Source organism: Sinohyriopsis cumingii, chromosome 1 (assembly GCF_028554795.1).
Source record: "Sinohyriopsis cumingii isolate HCF-2022 chromosome 1, ASM2855479v2, whole genome shotgun sequence".
In the NCBI taxonomy this organism is placed as follows: Eukaryota; Metazoa; Mollusca; class Bivalvia; order Unionida; family Unionidae; genus Sinohyriopsis; species Sinohyriopsis cumingii.
This window is the reverse complement of record NC_142961.1, coordinates 26,953,287-26,971,163: the sequence shown is the minus strand read 5'-3', so window position 1 is coordinate 26,971,163 and position 17,877 is coordinate 26,953,287. Positions and strand designations below refer to the sequence as shown.

General features: G+C 35.5%; 1 protein-coding gene across 4 annotated transcripts in view; it reads left to right on the top strand.

The window, feature by feature from the left end:
* Positions 1 to 17,877, top strand: part of LOC149806581 (choline transporter-like protein 1) — a 209,556-nt gene that overhangs the window by 12,449 nt on the left and 179,230 nt on the right. For 3 of the 4 annotated variants that reach the window (XM_089954977.1, XM_089954968.1, XM_089954995.1), the window contains exon 2: positions 15,163 to 15,341. The gene's annotated coding sequence lies outside the window, so the exon portion shown is untranslated. Of the gene's footprint in view, positions 1 to 3,802; positions 3,998 to 15,162; positions 15,342 to 17,877 lie in introns of all 4 variants that reach the window. The other variant, XM_089954985.1, reaches the window with a different exon arrangement.

The following is a 17,877-nucleotide window of genomic DNA, read 5'->3' as shown; positions in this document are numbered from 1 at the left end:
TTGGTTGATCCCAAAATATATTGTAGAATAAAAACATTGTTGAAGACCTAGATAAAAAGTATTTGACGAAGTATGCCAGATCTCCAGGACCAGTTGAAGTGTCCTTGACATTACTGGAGGAGCTCCTGAAATATTGTTTTGCCTCCTACATGTTACCTTGTTTTCCAGTGCTGTCAGTCTATAGAAACTGTGCCATTGTTAATGTTAATCCTCTTTTAAGAATTTTTTTGCCCAAACCATGTACCATATATAAAATATTTTAAACAAATCAGTGTACAGCATTGAGAGAACAACATTCTTATGTTAATACATGTACCCAATATGTGTTTACTAAAGGGAAATGATACATTTGTCAAATTTGCTACTTTTCTGGAGGATTTAGCCTTGAAAATCTCCAGATGTTAATACCATGTGTTCATGGGTCTTTCCGTGAAATAGCCATACAAAATAGGTCACACTGACCTATATTTCTTACACTAATCATTGTTGTTATTTTTTGGCAGGTTAAATTATCTAAGTGATAGTGTTTCCCTGCCATTATTTTCAGCTTTACATAAGGCATGTAGAACTTGGTATGGGTAAATACCAGTTGTATGTATTTTTTTTCATTACTCTATCTTACATCGCCCTAAAAAAAGTGGGCAACATTCACCTACTTTTCTTACACAAATTACATCTTTATTTAACTTGACCAGGTTGATCCTTGTATCAAATAAGAAAGAAGGTTATAGTGACCCATTTTTTATGCATGAAGTGTTGTTCATCCTGTTAGTATTTAACTCATTTGGCTGTTCACTCATGTGAGCTTATTGCATGGGCATTTTCCATCCGTCCAGCAGCAGTTGCTTGTTGCCATTTTGGAGGCTATACGTTGTACAATATGTTCTTCTTTCTGATTTGATCAAACATGTGGTAATGACTTATATCATTGAGATCTCATACTTTTGTTTGATAATTAGCAAGAGCCATACATACTAATGATGTGATATTGCATCTGATGATTTCATCTTGCTTAAACGTTGAAGGCCATATTTTTATCAGATTTTGTCAAACTTGAAATATTGGCTTACGTCATCACGATTTGTAACAAATTCAAAAATGTGCAAGAGCCACATATTATGACATTGCATCAGATTTGCTGAGCTCACAGATTAACACTGTGATGTTATATTTCTCTTATTTTGATCAAACTTGGCATTTAAGCTTGTATTCATCAAGATCTCATTTGATATTGATAATAAGCGAGATTCATATATATATGAAGGCCATATTTCTGATTGGATTTGATCAAACTTGGAATATGGGCTGATTTATATCATCAGGATCTCTGACATGTTTGAAAATGAGTAAGATCCATGCATGTTAATGAAGCAAACTTGCATCTTTTCATCTGTGATTGTCAGCACTCATGTGACTCTGTACTCGGATTTTTATTATACTTGTTAAATCATCTAATATCATCATTGTGTTGGACGAGTTTGTTTTTATTATACTTGTTAAATCATCTAATATCATCAGTGTGTTGGATGAGTTTGTTTTTATTATACTTGTTAAATCATCTAATATTATCAGTGTGTTGGATGAATTTGTTTGTTTTTATTATTCTTGTTAAATCATCTAATATCATCAGTGTGTTGGATGAGTTTGTTTTTATTATACTTGTTAAATCATCTAATATCATCAGTGTGTTGGATGAATTTGTTTTTATTATACTTGTTAAATCATCTAATATCATCAGTGTGTTGGATGAATTTGTTTTTATTATACTTGTTAAATCATCTAATATCATCAGTGTGTTGGATGAATTTGTTTTTATTATACTTGTTAAATCATCTAATATCATCAGTGTGTTGGATGAGTTTGTTTTTATTATTCTTGTTAAATCATCTAATATCATCAGTGTGTTGGATGAGTTTTTTATATATATTATACTTGTTAAATCATCTAATATTATCAGTGTGTTGGATGAGTTTGTTTATGAACAAGATTTATGCATATTAATGAGATAGTCATGTATATGATGGATTGAAGATGTTACCACTTTGGTGACCAGATTTAGAGTGGATTTTTGCACAGCCTTGGTAATTTATCTTACATATTTATTGTGGTAGAAAGGTTCTGTAACGAGTGATATCTGTCCATATTGATGAGATGATTTTGTGTCTGATTGGCAGAGTTTGTTTCTTCTGTGAAAACTGTTTTTCAAAATGATAAAACTTGCAAAATAGATTCATGTTAATAAGATCGTAATAATATGGTAAATAAAACTATAAAAATTCAGAAATTACTATGCTAATTAGTAGGCATGATATCTCTAGTTTGGAGTTTCATAAGTTGTTGAATGTTTACTTTGTTTTGATCTCCCTTGGCCTGAGATAGCCAGCTCCATTATTAGTTGCAATAAAAATGGTATGGTTGAGACAGTGTATACAGTAATAGTCATAAAGGTCATGTATACATATATTATTATCTTTAGTTAAAATATAAAATGTTGTTTCAGAATTTAATACTAATTTTGTTTAACCAAGTAACTGTCTTCAAGAACCTTCCAGACAAAAATTATTGATTACTATGGACTTTTGCAATGGTGGCAAGGTATTCAACTGGTTCCAGAAAAGAGCACATCATGACTAATTGTCACAGTATAGGGTACTTAGAATTTGTTTATTAACAGGGGTGACATCGCAGTGCATGACATTTAATCCGGATTGTACTGGATGACACCATTAGGTTGATGTTGTCCAAATATTTCTATATACTTTAACTTTGATTTTGCCGTTTGATTCTTGTGGTCATGTAATGACCTTCCAAAGGAATATGGATGTATGATTATCCAAATAAAGTGAATAATTTCCATTTAAAGGTATTGGGAATTTAAAAAAGACAATGATGCCCATTACTGAAATAATTGGTGTTCAATGCATACATGACCTGTATGACTTTTACTATTAAAAATTTTCAGGCTTGCAGTAGACAGGTCATTGTAGACAACATCTGAGTCAAGTAATAAATTTACAAGTTCAAATGGCTCCAATGTTTTTATTATATTAAAAAATTGGCTGAAAAATCTTTATTATTAAATGCTTGACCTGTTCAAAATTGATTAGGTGAATAGCCACTATCTTGCAAATCAGCGTCTCCAAGCTTTTTTGGCTTGTTTAAGACCAAAACTGGTAAAAAGTCATCTGTTTACTGATTCAGAAGTATGAGCTAGCATTTTCTTCTTTTGGAAAGACAAATTAACATGAACTCTTGCCACTTACTACTTCCACTCATGGCTGATCAACATGCCATTACCTGAGGTCACACAGTACCAACCAATACACAGCAAGCCTTTACCAGAGGTCACACAGATACCATCCAATACACAGCAAGCCATTACCAGAGGTCACACATACCATCCAATACACAGCAAGCCTTTACCAGAGGTCACACAATACCAACCAATACACAGCAAGCCTTTACCAGAGGTCACACAATACCAACCAATACACAGCAAGCCTTTACCAGAGGTCACACAGATACCAACCAATACACAGCAAGCCTTTACCAGAGGTCACACAGATACCAACCAATACACAGCAAGCCTTACCAGAGGTTACACAGATACCAAAAAATACACAGCATGCCCTTACAAGAGGTCACACAGATAACAACCTATACACAGCTTGCCCTTACCAGAGGTCACACTGATACTAATCACTTTGTGCCTTTTCATCATTCTGAGTGCTGATGTGTCATTTTTCTCACTTCAGATATTATGATCTGGTATGTATTATGAAGAAACATTTTTACTTTAAAGTTGGTGAAGGAGGGAGGTAGAGGGTATGCAGTTTGTGTAAGGGTACCCTGACCAACATCATTCAAGCCATACAAACCTTTGGATTGAAGTCGGAGATGACTTTCTTCAGATTTTACCCCAGAGACATGTCATCCAAAAAGGCTTAGTTCAACCTGGTGTGACCTGCATCAGCAGAGTAACAGGCTACATTTCCAGGTTCGTTGGTTGCACCATCACGATTTAGGTTATTTGATTTCTGCTTGTTTTGTCAGTGTGAAAAGTTTTCTTGAAACTGCACCCATACATGGACCATGTGCAAACCCTAGCCTGTATCTCTCATGAAACTTGAAACTGCTTCATATATTTTATCAGACCAGAATAAATGATGAATAAAATAAAGCAATCCTCTGCCTATTCTCCTAATGGTGGATTTTGGTTGGGTAACATAACTGAACAAGACACCAATGCTAGAGTAAAAATGTTTCTTGATAATAATACATACCAGATCACAATATCGGCATACCCTCCCAAGATCTCATCATTATTTTATTCTTGGAAGAGCATGCACACCTGCCCCAGTAATACTTAATGATTTATTGGGATTGTTGCCAGTCAATCTATCCATGAAGAACCTCTTTAGTCTGACCATCTCTGCCAGCAGAGAACATTTTGGTGCTGTGTTTGATAAAACTGGCAAAAAGATATAGTGAATGACTTTTTAGTTTAGGAGGGCTGGATGTTCGGGGCAGTGGATATGCTCCTGATGTACTATGATGGGGTTTTGTATTATTGATGAAAGATATTTTGTCCCCATTTTTTTCATATAGTATTTTAATCTTTATTGGTTGAAATGAAAAATGTTTTTATTTTTGTAATACCATATGTAGTTTTGTACTTTTTACTGGTGTCAGTTGTTTGTTTGTTCAGTATGCCAAGGAAATGGCAAACACTTGTTCTTTGTATTCAAAACACTGGGCTTCTGTGTTGTGTCTGATATATTTGTCACTAGACATGGAGATAACTGGCAGCTGTATGCTTTTGTTTCTGAATACAGTTTGCTGTTAGTTGAAACAAGCTTCAGAGAATCAAGTTCTTGCCAGAAGTCTGATGCTTGTGTACAATGATTATTTTGTTTTTTACCAGATTGTTGCATGAAATGATGAGTTACCAGTATTAAAAAAATCATCAACATGATATACCTTTCAAAATTTATGTACCTACATCTATTCTGAATCACATGGCCATTAGGTGGTAAAAGCACAGTTAAAAAATATTTCAGTAAAATTTCATTTAATTGGAATCTCACATAGAGAATAGCAGTTGTGTATTTAATAAATCCAGTATTGTTTCATGGTTTTCTTAGTTTATATTGGTGATGTATCAGTGGAGCCAGTAAAACAGATACGTGGAATGATACAACCTTGAAAACAGGTTGACACGTAAGTGGAGCCATTAAAACCATTATGTGGAATGATAAAACCTCAAAAACAGGTTGACACGTAAGTGGAGCCAATAAAACCATTATGTGGAATGATAAAACCTCAAAAACAGGTTGACACCTAAGTGGAGCCAATAAAACCATTATGTGGAATGATAAAACCTCAAAAACAGGTTGACACGTAAGTGGAGCCAGTAAAACAGTTATGTGGAATGATATTATCTTGAAAACAGGTTGACACGTTAGTGGAGCCTCAAACAGGTTGACATGTATATGGAGCCGTGTAGGTACGTGAGAAAGCTTGCCAGTAGCTTCTTGTGGGTTGGTGGTTCTTTCCAGGGGTTTTCCAGGTTCTTCGTCCACCAGTTATACTGGCCGCCATGCATAGCCTATCTTAGGCTGAAAAATGGTGTTAAAGCCTACAACAACAACACTAAAATCTTGAAAATCAGGATGGTTACATTATATACTTGCTAAGGGACTTCCATTTAATATTTAGTGGTGGGCAGATCTGTGATTTAGAACCAAGATAGTTTCTTGTTTTCTTATATCTCAGGATAATTTATTTTGTTAAACTAATGTAATGTATGATGGATATAATTCATTTATTTCTTTTTTTAACATTGGTTCCACTCTTCAGTTTCTTACTTTATATATGATTTTAATTTTTAAAGAAAAAGAATTTCCCAGATTTTCTTCATGGTTATTTGAACAAAGACAACGTATTTCTTAGTTATTGTTTAAATAATTTTTAATTCCACTGATTTTGGTGTATGTTTGATGGATGTATTGGGTTGTAGAGTAAAGCTTTGCCTTACTTCATATGTGCACCTCTCAGAAGACTGCTAGCTCCATATTTTTATTTTCACTTTCAGGACATCAAAGGTAAATTTAAAAAAAGCTATGGTAGCTGATTATTTCATTTTACTTTTTCGTATTTTATAATTCATTTACTGCACTTTCAGAATATAGTATTGTTTGTGCCTGCAAAATTAGATTTCTCCATTTTATAACTGACAAGGTTAATGTATTTTGGACTAGTTCAGGTGAATTTTTCAAGCAGTTGGGATCAACCATTTTGATCTGCTGTTTGCTTTAGATAGTGCACAGAGTTTTCATAATTACCACATGAAAAGAAATTTCAGTCACAGTGCATGAAAGTAGCATAGAGGTATGCCAGCAGTCTCCCCATTTTGCATGTTGCCAGTGCAAACTACTTTACCTTGTACTAGTCCCATTCTCGGAAGTATGTAATAACTGTAGAGCTGAAGAGAGGAAGATTATTTTATCCAAACTATTTGGGGGCCAGAAATTTCTTTAAAATTCCAGCTTGCCCATCCTTTTTCCCCCGAAATATAAATGGTCAGTCCCCAAAAAGGCAATTTGATAGATAGGACAAACTTGTCTGTAATATATAAAATACTTTATTATTGATTGGAATAAGTTAAAAATAAAGTAGCAACTTACGTTTTGTCCATCATTCTGTAAACTTGAATTTGAAGCAAGTAAAATTTAATTTCATATTTTGTAATAAATGAAATTTATAAAAATATTGAATACCATAGATGTATTTCTGGATGGAAATACATACAGTTGCATGAAAATGTGAAAATATCATGACAGACTGCTCCACTGGTCTAGTGGTTTGAGCATCTGCCTCAGATAAGGGAGGTCAAGGGTTCGAACCCTGGCCGAGTCATATCAAAGACTTTTAAAAATGGTACTAACACCTGCCTTGCAAGTTGTTTAGCAGTAACAGGCTAGCGTTAGGACTGGTGGGCCTGGTGTCAGGATAATGTGACTGGGTGGGACATCATGCTAAATGTTGGTGGCATGATGCCCGAGTGCTAGAAATTACTATAAATTTCCACACTGCAGACATCGTAGCAATATGACTGCAGAATTGTTAAAGCTATGTTAAAAATCAAAATCACATCACATCACATCGCTCATTAATTGACAGTACATATATTTTTTATGTTCTGCGGACCAATGATTAATCTTGTTACACATGTAGGAATCAATATTTTTTGTATGATGCATACATTCTGGACTAAAAATGTTTTGATATCCCCATAGTTATTGAAGGCTTCCATGGCAACCACAATCAACCATCCCCATTTATACAGTGTGTGATGTTATGTTAATAAAACAGTGAGATGGACCTTTCTGGTAATATATGAAAGGTCTCAAGAATGTAGATAATAATAATAATAATAATAATAATAATAATAATGACCTTATTTAAAGAGGGTAACACAATTAGCTAAAAACTAATCTACCTTGAGGCCCTCATACAAAGGAATTTATTTATTTAAGCTGCATCTCTGAAGCCACTAGATGACATGAGGTTGTCCAATTAGCATGACTCCAGTTAAGGCGATGTGATAGAACATGGAGCAATTCAGTTTAATCAGTTAGACCTATCCCATAATGTGTCAGGATATGTGCAGTTTGTTAGGCCTAACATGGAGTGATTCAGTTTAATCAGTTATAGCCATCCCATAATGTGTCAGGATATGTGCTGTTTGTTAGGCCTAACATGGAGTGATTCAGTTTAATCAGTTATAGCCATCCCATAATGTGTCAGGATATGTGCTGTTTGTTAGGCCTAACATGGAGGATTCAGTTTAATCATTTAGACCCATCCCATAATGTGTCAGGATATGTGCTGTTTGTTAGGCCTAACATGGAGTGATTCAGTTTAATCAGTTAGACCCGTCCCATATTGTATCAGGATATGTGCAGTTTGTTAGGCCTAACATGTAGCATAAACAACATAGACCCTTTTCATCTGGTTCATTATGGAAAGATATACCATCTATACTCACTTATAAGTCAAGTCAAACTGTAAACAACAACAAAGATCCTGATCTGCCATCATATAATGTGCCTGCAGACCATGGTCTATGTTGTTTGTTCTACTGATTGCTCCTAACAAACTGCACAGACCCAAATCTGACAGGTAGATATGAATCTGTGATGTTTGCAGTTAGTCTTGACTTATGAGTAAGTATATAGAGTATGTTGGATTATATCTCTATTCTTCCATTCGGGTTCATTGTCTGGGGGAGCCACTGTATGTAGTTCAGTTGGCAGAGCATTAGGCTTGTGATCCAACATTAGTAACTGCCCAGGTCAGCCTGGCTTTGCTGCATCGGTGTGTCTTTGAGAAAGTCACTTAGCTCCCATTTTCTCTGCATGCCATAGCCAACATTGTGTTGAAAAGCAGCTCGTAAATTTGGCTTGTAAATTTTAGCCCAATTTGTCATAGACTAGAAGAGCTTATGGGATGGTCTGTTGTCCATTCTCTAGCTTATGTGATGGACTGTTGTCCATTGTCTATCTGTCCAATAGCTCAAGTTTTTTATTGGTGCTCCTCCTGAACTATTTGGAGGGTTGCCATGAAACTGTATATACCTTCATCCTGTCATGGTCAGGTTATCCCTAGATGAAATGATGCCACTGGAACATCCAGTATGACTGCCCTTACAGCTGTCTTGAAAATTACAATATTGCTACTCCAGAAGAATGGATGTCATATCAACATGTAGGTTTCACTGAAAGAAAAGTCATATTGACATGACGATTTCAACAGAAGGCATCTATGTTATCTAGATGGACCTACATGGACATCAAATCTTGTAAATCTGGTTATCCTACCTCTTCTGTATGAATGGTCATAACAGTGTGGGATTTTTGCTAAATGACTTCAAATATATTCTAGTTGATTCTAAAGGACATTGGACTGAAAGACTTATTTTGTCTAGTCGGTCCTGAATGAAAATAGTGCCTAACTTCCAATATGGTTGCCAGCCATAATGGCTACCTTGAAAATCTTGTTATTGTTACTTCTATTTATTGATATTGTACTTACGCCAATAGACTTCTTATAATATCTAGCTGGTCCTAAATGGAATGGTGTCACTCTGTTATTCAACTATGTTCAGCTTTTGAGTTCAAAGATGACCATGACGTCACCAGCTGGTCTGGTTTCTTTGAGTACTGAGTGTGCCAGTAGCTTCTCGAGGGTCGATGGTTCTTTCCGGGGATTTCCCGGGTTCTTCCTCCACCATTAATACTGGCCACCATGTAGAGCCTATTGTGTGCTGAAAAATGGCGTTAAACCCTACGGCAACAAATGAAATTAGTACTGAGTGGCTGATCAGGCCAGTTTGTGCTCTGAGCTATCTGTAGCACACTGCACAGGAGATGGCACTTGGGTTCACTTGATGAACAGAGGATGCACTGCAGTTCTGAGATTTATGTTTGTGCTTCTGCGCTGCCTTTGCAATTCTGAGTTCAAAGTCAGTAGCTCCAGTATGAATGCATCTGTGCCAGGTGTAGTGATTCTTTGCAAGATCTTAACAATGATCAGTGCCAGTGTTGAAATATTTCACCCATGACATCAGTTTCCCTTCTTCAGCTTACCACTGAAGATCTTGTGTGGTCACTCATCTGATATCCTGGTTTCGCTGTTCTTTTCATTAGTGATTTTGTCAGCAGGGTATGAACGCTTGTTAAGCAGCACATGTGAGAACCTCAGTGTCTGGGACCCTGTGCTGCCATCTTATCCTCATCAGTTTTATTAGCTATGGCAATAATTAAGAAAATCTTGTAATTATTACTCCTCCAAATGAAGAGTCATCTCAACATCATGTTTCCACCAGAAGATTTCTTCTGATGTCTTGTTAGTTCTAAATGAAAATGATACCAGTCTGACTTCCAGTATGTCCAATGCAGCAGCTAATTGAATCTTTTTCTTTCTTAAAGAATGTCCAAGATGGTTTCAGTACATGGCAGTAAAATGGAAAAATAGTTTTATCTTGAATACCTGGAAGCTCTTTTCAGTCAGTAGAGCATCAGTCCCTTTAAGGGACTCTTGTTATTTCTCAGTACATGGTATTACCCCAATGAATTGGTTTGCTAGAAATTAAACTGTTGTTGTAGATTTTCCAAGTAAAGGTCTGTATTTGGTCATTGCTGTATTTCCAAGTAATGTATTTGGTAAACGTCATTGATGAGTCTCACTTTCATGACAGTGATTGTCATGTTTAGTGCTCATGAAAATGTAATCAGATTGTATTAAGAAAATGTCTGGATTTTAGTATACTGTATTAGATTAAATTACAATTACTTGTAATACAAAATGTCAGATCACATGCTATTACTTAGAAACATAGTAATCATTTACCGTGTGAGGGTTGTTAAGGTTAGGGTAGAGTGCTTCCATTGTTTTATTTAAATTATTAAAGAAGTCCTACCCAGGCTCGATTTTGGTTGGAAGTTAAATAAGTGAAAGATAGATGTAAAGCTCCGAGCCCCCAGTTAGCAATGCCGTCGGTTAAATGATTGAATATACAAAAAAAGTGAAATTCAACGAAAAACAATTTAATAACAATTCAGTAGACAAATGATTAAAATTTCCCAAGTACTCTCCTTCTGCTCAACCCTGTAATAGCCTATTGCATCACTTGATTAGTAGTGTGAGATAGATTTCCACCTGTCCTTGTATTCTACTCATCTTTGTATCTTCTCTCCTATACTTCCCAATTCCTTCTTCTTTTCCTCCCGACTTTCTCCAGATTCCTTCTCCTCCTCAACTTCTCTATACTCCCTCTCCTTCTCAAATTGACTCCTTTTCTTCCTCCTTCATCTTCTATACACCTTCTCTCTACTGACTAGACTTTGGTCGACTCCGACTGCTCTGCTAGTCTCACTTATCTCTCCACCTCTTGGAGACTTGGGACTCAACTGAACCGGAAGTTCTTTCCCCTAAAAGCTTCCTGTGAAAATACAAGTATGGTACAATATTTTCCCTTTGCCCTCTCATCTCACACCACACTCAGCCTATCATCAGATAACAGCTATTTATTATCTTCGGTCAGGCATTCAATCACATCGAAATACTCATACATTCTTGTATGGTAAAACAACATTGTAATAAAAGCACTGTATTATTTACTTCTCATACATATATTAATAAATTGCATCACATTAGTACATATTCCTAATCGCATTATACTAAACAATATCACAACAATCAGTTGCATTTCTTTACATTACAACTCATACGAAGTGCAAAAATATTTAAATATATATTGTCTGATATATCCATACGTTCATAGTAACTAATCTTACATACTTCAACCATTTTCCAAACTCACAATTCAAACATGCGTAACTTCCAACATAATGCATTAATAAATGTACTGGTTTACTACAAAGTAACTTAATAGCGACTCTAAAATTCTGACCACAGGCAACCAATCTACATAATGATCAAGCCCGTTTTTCAAATACGCATGTAAATGAAACACTACAAAGGTAATTTTGCATAATAAATGATGCTAGCAATTAATTAAACATACTACAAATAATTACAATTACGATGCTGTAGTATTCTGCAAAAATTGAGCAAATAACTCACTGACTTTTTCGAAGCTTTGCCTTTCCTTATAATCTTCTCTGTAAGTTTTACTGCCAAATTACGATTGGTTTTGTTCTTGCTGTAACCTCATTGATTAGCAGTCTGTCAAAGCAAATACTACATATTTTTCTCAGAGTTCTGAAAATCATAATTCAGATCCAAATTGTTATCACACCCTCTATCTCAATTCTGATTGCATATTGCTGTGAACCGATCCAATCGAACTTAGCAGTGTCCCTCTCGCTGTCTGTCAATGTGGGGATGGATGAGAACATGCCTTGCTCATTCCACGGGCTTCCTTTGATCTTAGACTGTTAACACATAGGTGTTAGTCTTGCGATCTATCGCCTTGCCAATCCAAAATTCCGCTCTTTGGCAGTCATGGTAACCTTGTGTAAGAGATTAACTCTAGCCTCCGACAATGTTTAGACATCAAACACATGGCCGTGGCAATTATACAGTTCTTATTATACCTGGGCTTAGCAAACCTGACAGACCTATCATTACATTTACTGATTGATTACACCAGATTTCTTATCATGAAGCCCATTGGAGGATATAGATTTCTTGTCATGAAGCGCGTGGAGGATATAGATTTCTTATCATGAAGCCCATAGGAGGATTTAGATTTCTTATCAAGAAGTCCACTGGAGGATATAGATTTTTTTATCATGAAACCCATTGGAGGATTTAGATTTGTTATCATGAAGTCCATTGGAGGATCTAGATTTTGTCCAGATGATTGGTTGTTTGGATATCTGATCAAGTGTATGTCCCTGGGACACTCCATTAGTTTATGTGATAAGTAAGTCCTGATACCCAGTAAGTGTATCCACGTGACACTGTTAGTTCACATGAATATTAAGTCAGGATAAGTGATAAACTATGGGACACTATAGGTTCATATGAACATCAAGTCAGGATAAGTGATAAATTGTATGTCTGTGGATCACTCTATTAGTTCATGTGATGGTTATTGTTGTTGTAGGGTTTTAATGCCATTTTTCAGCACAAGAGATGCTATACATGGTGGCCAGTATAAATGGTGGAGGAAGAACCTGGGAAAACCCTGGAAAGAACCACCGACCCATGAGAAGCTACTGGCAAACTTTCCCACATAACCACATTGGCTGAATCTGAGACTAGAACCCACGCAGACAGAGATGATCCGTAACGGTGAGCGCTTTAGACCACTCGGCCGCTCAGGGCCCCTCGTGTGATGGTAAGGCAGGGTAACTGATAAATTTGGATGATATCATGTTACTGTACTAATCAAACCTTTGTTTGCTGGCGATATCTATAAAACTGAAAAAATGTTTCCATCAGTGTCTGGTTTAGAGTTTTGTTACTCTATATGCTGTACAGTATATATTTGTAAAGTTATATATCACTAATGTGACTAATGTACATTTTATGTTCAGGTGTCATGAATGTATGATTTGCTTACTATATTGATGAATTGGTTGAGTGGTGACACACCACTCTGATAAACTTCAAAGGTTCACCTGTGTATTCATCTGTGATGGTTCATAATAAATGATTCCTGTCATTTGCATAATATGCAAGTGTCACATGATAATATGCAGTAGGTAGTGCTAAAGGTTGCCTCTTCACATTCATTATAAAACTAATTTATTCATTTTATTCCTTTCAAGGTTGTCTTTTTTAATTTTAGATTCATAAACCAACAAACATAAAAACAAACATGGCTGTTTTTAAATAGGTATACAAAGCTGTAGTCAGTATACTTATATTCTCTCTTTGTAAACTGTATATTTTACACTCATTGATCTCCAGTTTAATAGTTGTATTTAGCTAAAACTGAATTTGGATGAAAAAGTTATTTATGACATAAAAGAAAATTTAGAATTTGTAATGGAAAGAAGAGGAACACATATGTCTGAATTATCTTTCTTTCACTTGGAAAATGCATGAATATGTTCAGCCAAATGGAAATAATTATTCATTTCACTTCAGGCAGGTTGCTTGATATTTGTTGTTGAAATTCACTAGTTTTAGTATTGTAAAAAATGAACCAATGTACATGATATAGAACATTATTGTTTGTTACACACATATTTCTCAGAACCAGTTATACTGGTGTACAATTTTTCAGAAGTCGTCTGCTTCAGAGATAAAATGTGCTGTTTATTATGGATTTTGATGTGCAGAATTCAAATATGAAAATTAAAACAGTTGATTGGCTACTGTTTCCAAGTTTTTACATTTTATGTCTATATATATTGTGTAGATGGTAGAGTTTTAATCATGAATTGTAAACCTAGGTCTTTTCATGTGTTTATGGTTGTTTTCATCATCATCATCAAACCCTTAACCGAAGAGGTCATTGGGGCACCACAGTTGACTTTGCAACCAATTCTATTCATCTTTCCCTGTTCTCTACTGCCCTTTGGAATCTCCAAATCCCATGCCTGTCCTCTCCTTAATATTGTCCTCCCACCTTTTTATCTCTCTGCCTCTTCTTCTGCACCCTCGCAATGTGCCATGCAAGATTGTTTTTGCCAGTTCAGATGATCTTGAAACATGACCGTACCACTTCAGTTTGCATTTTTTTACAGTGGTCAAGAGGTCTTCGTAAGATCCGATGGCTCACTGGATCCTGTTGTGGACTTCTTTGTTGGTTACACGGTCAATGTATGAGATACCCAAGATCTTGCGGTAGCATCTCATTTTGAAGGTTTGAATCCTTCTTTATAGATCTGATGTGAGCATCCATGTTTCACAAGCATACAGAAAGATGAACATGACAATCAAGCACATCAGCCTTATTTTGGGACCAAAAGCGATGTTGGTATCTTTCCATGGACTGAAACATAATACATCTAGCCGAGATGCAGTAAAATGCTATATATCTGTACCATGATTGGCTATTGCAAGATGTGATACATAATAATATTAATACCAACTTCACTCATATTTTATACACACACACACACACACACACACACACACCATGTTTTCTTTCTTTGTAAGTGTCCTGGGGCTTTGCAAATAAGTCATTTATTTTCATGCTGGCAGTACACAAGTGTACACTTTGCATTTGAGAAGTCCTGATAATCGGCCTGATTAGTACTGATTGCAGCATGTAATGGCAGAGAATATGACAAAATAATTATCAATGGATTGGATACCTAGGGCTCATAGGAAAATTGCTGTGTAAGTGTAACATGCAAGTTTCACTAGCTTTTAAAAACTGGAAACTTTATGTTGTAATTCTTGCCAGCTCCCACTCTGTACAGCCAGAGGAGTTTTCAACAGAGATTAACTGGTTATGATTTGGTTAATGTATTTATGGATAACTGATTGTGAAATTTCAGCTCAAAAGTTAAGCAAGTTCAAATACATGTATTTCATTTAAGTGCAGTTTCTTGTTTTTATTGTCCTTATTATTGTCACTTATTTACATTCAGTAGAATTGGATATAAACATCACAGGTAAATGTGATCTGCATAGTCCTGTACATATTTTCATAATTTGTGGTTTTTTTAACAGGTACCTTGTTAGTTCCACCTCAGTGGTTATTTCTGCTCAACCGAGTCATTACAGCAGAGTGTGTATCAGGGACATTCCTGAGAGCAGTTTACAGCCCACTGCCCTTGTGTGCTACTGTCAGATCATTCATGTAAAGGTCAACCTTTGATCTCATTTTCTGGCATAAACTGTATCAGAAGGTAGGTAAATCATTAGAGTGTAATGTATTTGTTGTTTGCTTGCAGTTTTACACATGCTTGTAATATACTGTTTTCAAAACTGTTTATCAGTTGTTATTAGTGTTCTCTCTTTATAAACAAAGGTGATGATTAATATTCCATGAATGCTGAACAGCAGGTACTGGCTAAACAGGTACAAATTCATGGATGGCCAACTGAAGGCATTCTCTTCTGTAAAAGCTTTGTGTATGTTAGAAATCATACTTACTGGATTTGCTCTGTCACATCTGTTAACACGTACCATTTATACTTGCTTACAAGTTGAGTCAAGCTGCAAAGAACCAAGATTTTGATCTGTCACAGCATAATGCGATAAGAGTCTATCTTGTTTGTTCTACTGGCTACTCCTAAGAAACTGCACAGACCTAGATCTGCCAGCACATTATGCAATGGCAGATCTGGGTTTGTGTAGTTTGCATTTGGACTTCTAAGTGAAAATATACAGTACTTTACTTAGACTTTACTACCTTCTAAATGTTAGACATGAAGTACAAAGCAGATTTATTTACAACATTAATTTTGACAGATTTAATCAAATCTTTAAAGAAAGTTCAAATAATTGTTTATGAAATTGAATTGATTTAACTTGGAAAGGTTTATGCTTGGGGTTTTTTCATGTAAAAAAGAATTGGCATACACAGTATACAAGTTAGTTGTAGAAAGTGATTTGAATAAATACTATCACATGATTATTGATAACAGGCAGAAACCCTTGTACACTTACAAAGTTGGCCTGCATGTAGGGGAAAAAACTAGCTGATCAGGCTAATTTGTGTCACACTTGACAGCACCTGCCACAGAAAGGATCATTGGCAGTTATGTCACCTGTGTTTCTTGAGTGTTCTCTATAAATGTTTCCAGGGGTTGGATTGGTGGTGGTAGGGTAAAGCTAAAATCAAAAGGATATATTTACATATACATGTATGTGCAACACAGATGATTGTTTAAAATTCAGGAATTCCATGAAATGCCAAGGCTATGTTATAAGTTAATATTTTTTTCCATGAAAACACAGTTGCAGTGAAATGAATGTAAAGTTTTCTAGATAGCATTACACCAGCTGTTCTTTACGCATTAACCCCTGAAGGTTTTTGTTGTTTTTGCCTGAAATTCGAGTAGGAGACACATTTTGAAAGATATTTCTGAATACATCTTAATACATCAACTTCCAGGTGATCTTCTAATAACATAATGCCTAGTTGTGTTAGAACCGTTGTTTTTCATGGCTATTTAGCTCGCGCATGAGCAGAAGGGTAAAATTTGGAGTTCTTTTTTTTTTTTTTTTTTTGTTTAACGGACTCATTATTTTTGTATTGAGACCACTTTTTATTCCAAATGCCCATCTTATCCTACTTTTTGCAGCGGTTCATCTGTCTGTTTGCAGTTCATACTTGTTTGCCTTAGATCTGAGACCAAAAAGTCTAAAATCTGGACACAAAATCGGATTCTGACCACTGGCGAATTTTGGCTGGAAAAAATCTGGTCCAAAAAATGATGTTTTTCTCTCTGTATTTTGAAGTGCAATTAGAAATTCCAGATTTTTTGGTATCATTGTAGAGCTACATCTGTCTACCTTTCTATAATACCACCCACTTTAGTGTATCTTACATGACCTTTATGCTACGGAGCTCGCCAGTAGGCTACTACCTCCTGCTACATAAACTCTTCACCAGAGGTTAATGTGTTAACAAGGATTTTTAAATGTTTTTACAAATCGTCAAGGTATCGCTAAATTTTTAATTTATGTGGAATGTCGATGCACAATTGATTAAATATGCAAGGAATATTCAGATTTGGTGACATCATCAAAATACACCCATTAACACATTAACCTCTGGAGGTTTTTGTAGTTTTCGCCCGAAATTCGAGTAGGAAACACACCATGAAAGCTGTTTGTTAATACATCTTAATATATCAACTTCCAGGTGATCTTCCAATAACATAATGCCTAGTTGTGTTAGAACCATTGTTTTTCATTGGCTATTTGGCTCATGCATGAGCAGAAGGGTAAAAGTTGGAGTTCTTTTCTTTTCTTTATTTGCTTAGGTGGCGCTATACAGTTTCGCATTTTGCATAGGGTTAGGAATTTAAAGAAAAAGAATGTCCCCGGCTTTCCTCACTGGTTATACTGGCTATTTAAAAAAGACCTTGTATATCTTAGGTATAATGCAAAGAACCTTTAATTCCCTTTATTTTGGTGTATGATTGATGGGTGTACTATGGGTTATAGAGTATACAGCTTGGCCTTACTTCAAATGTGCACCTTTCAAAAAAGTGCTAGCTCTACTTGGTCATTTTCACTTCCTGAACTTCAGAGGTCATTTGTATAAAAAAGAGCCGATAACTTTTTTTACATTTTATATATTTGGTAATTCATTCATTGCACTTTCAGAAGCTGGTATTGTCTAGTCTGGCAAAATTCATTTTCCCTATTTTAATAGTTGCTATGTATAGTGTACTTTAGACTAATTCAGACTGATTTTTTAACACAAGGGAG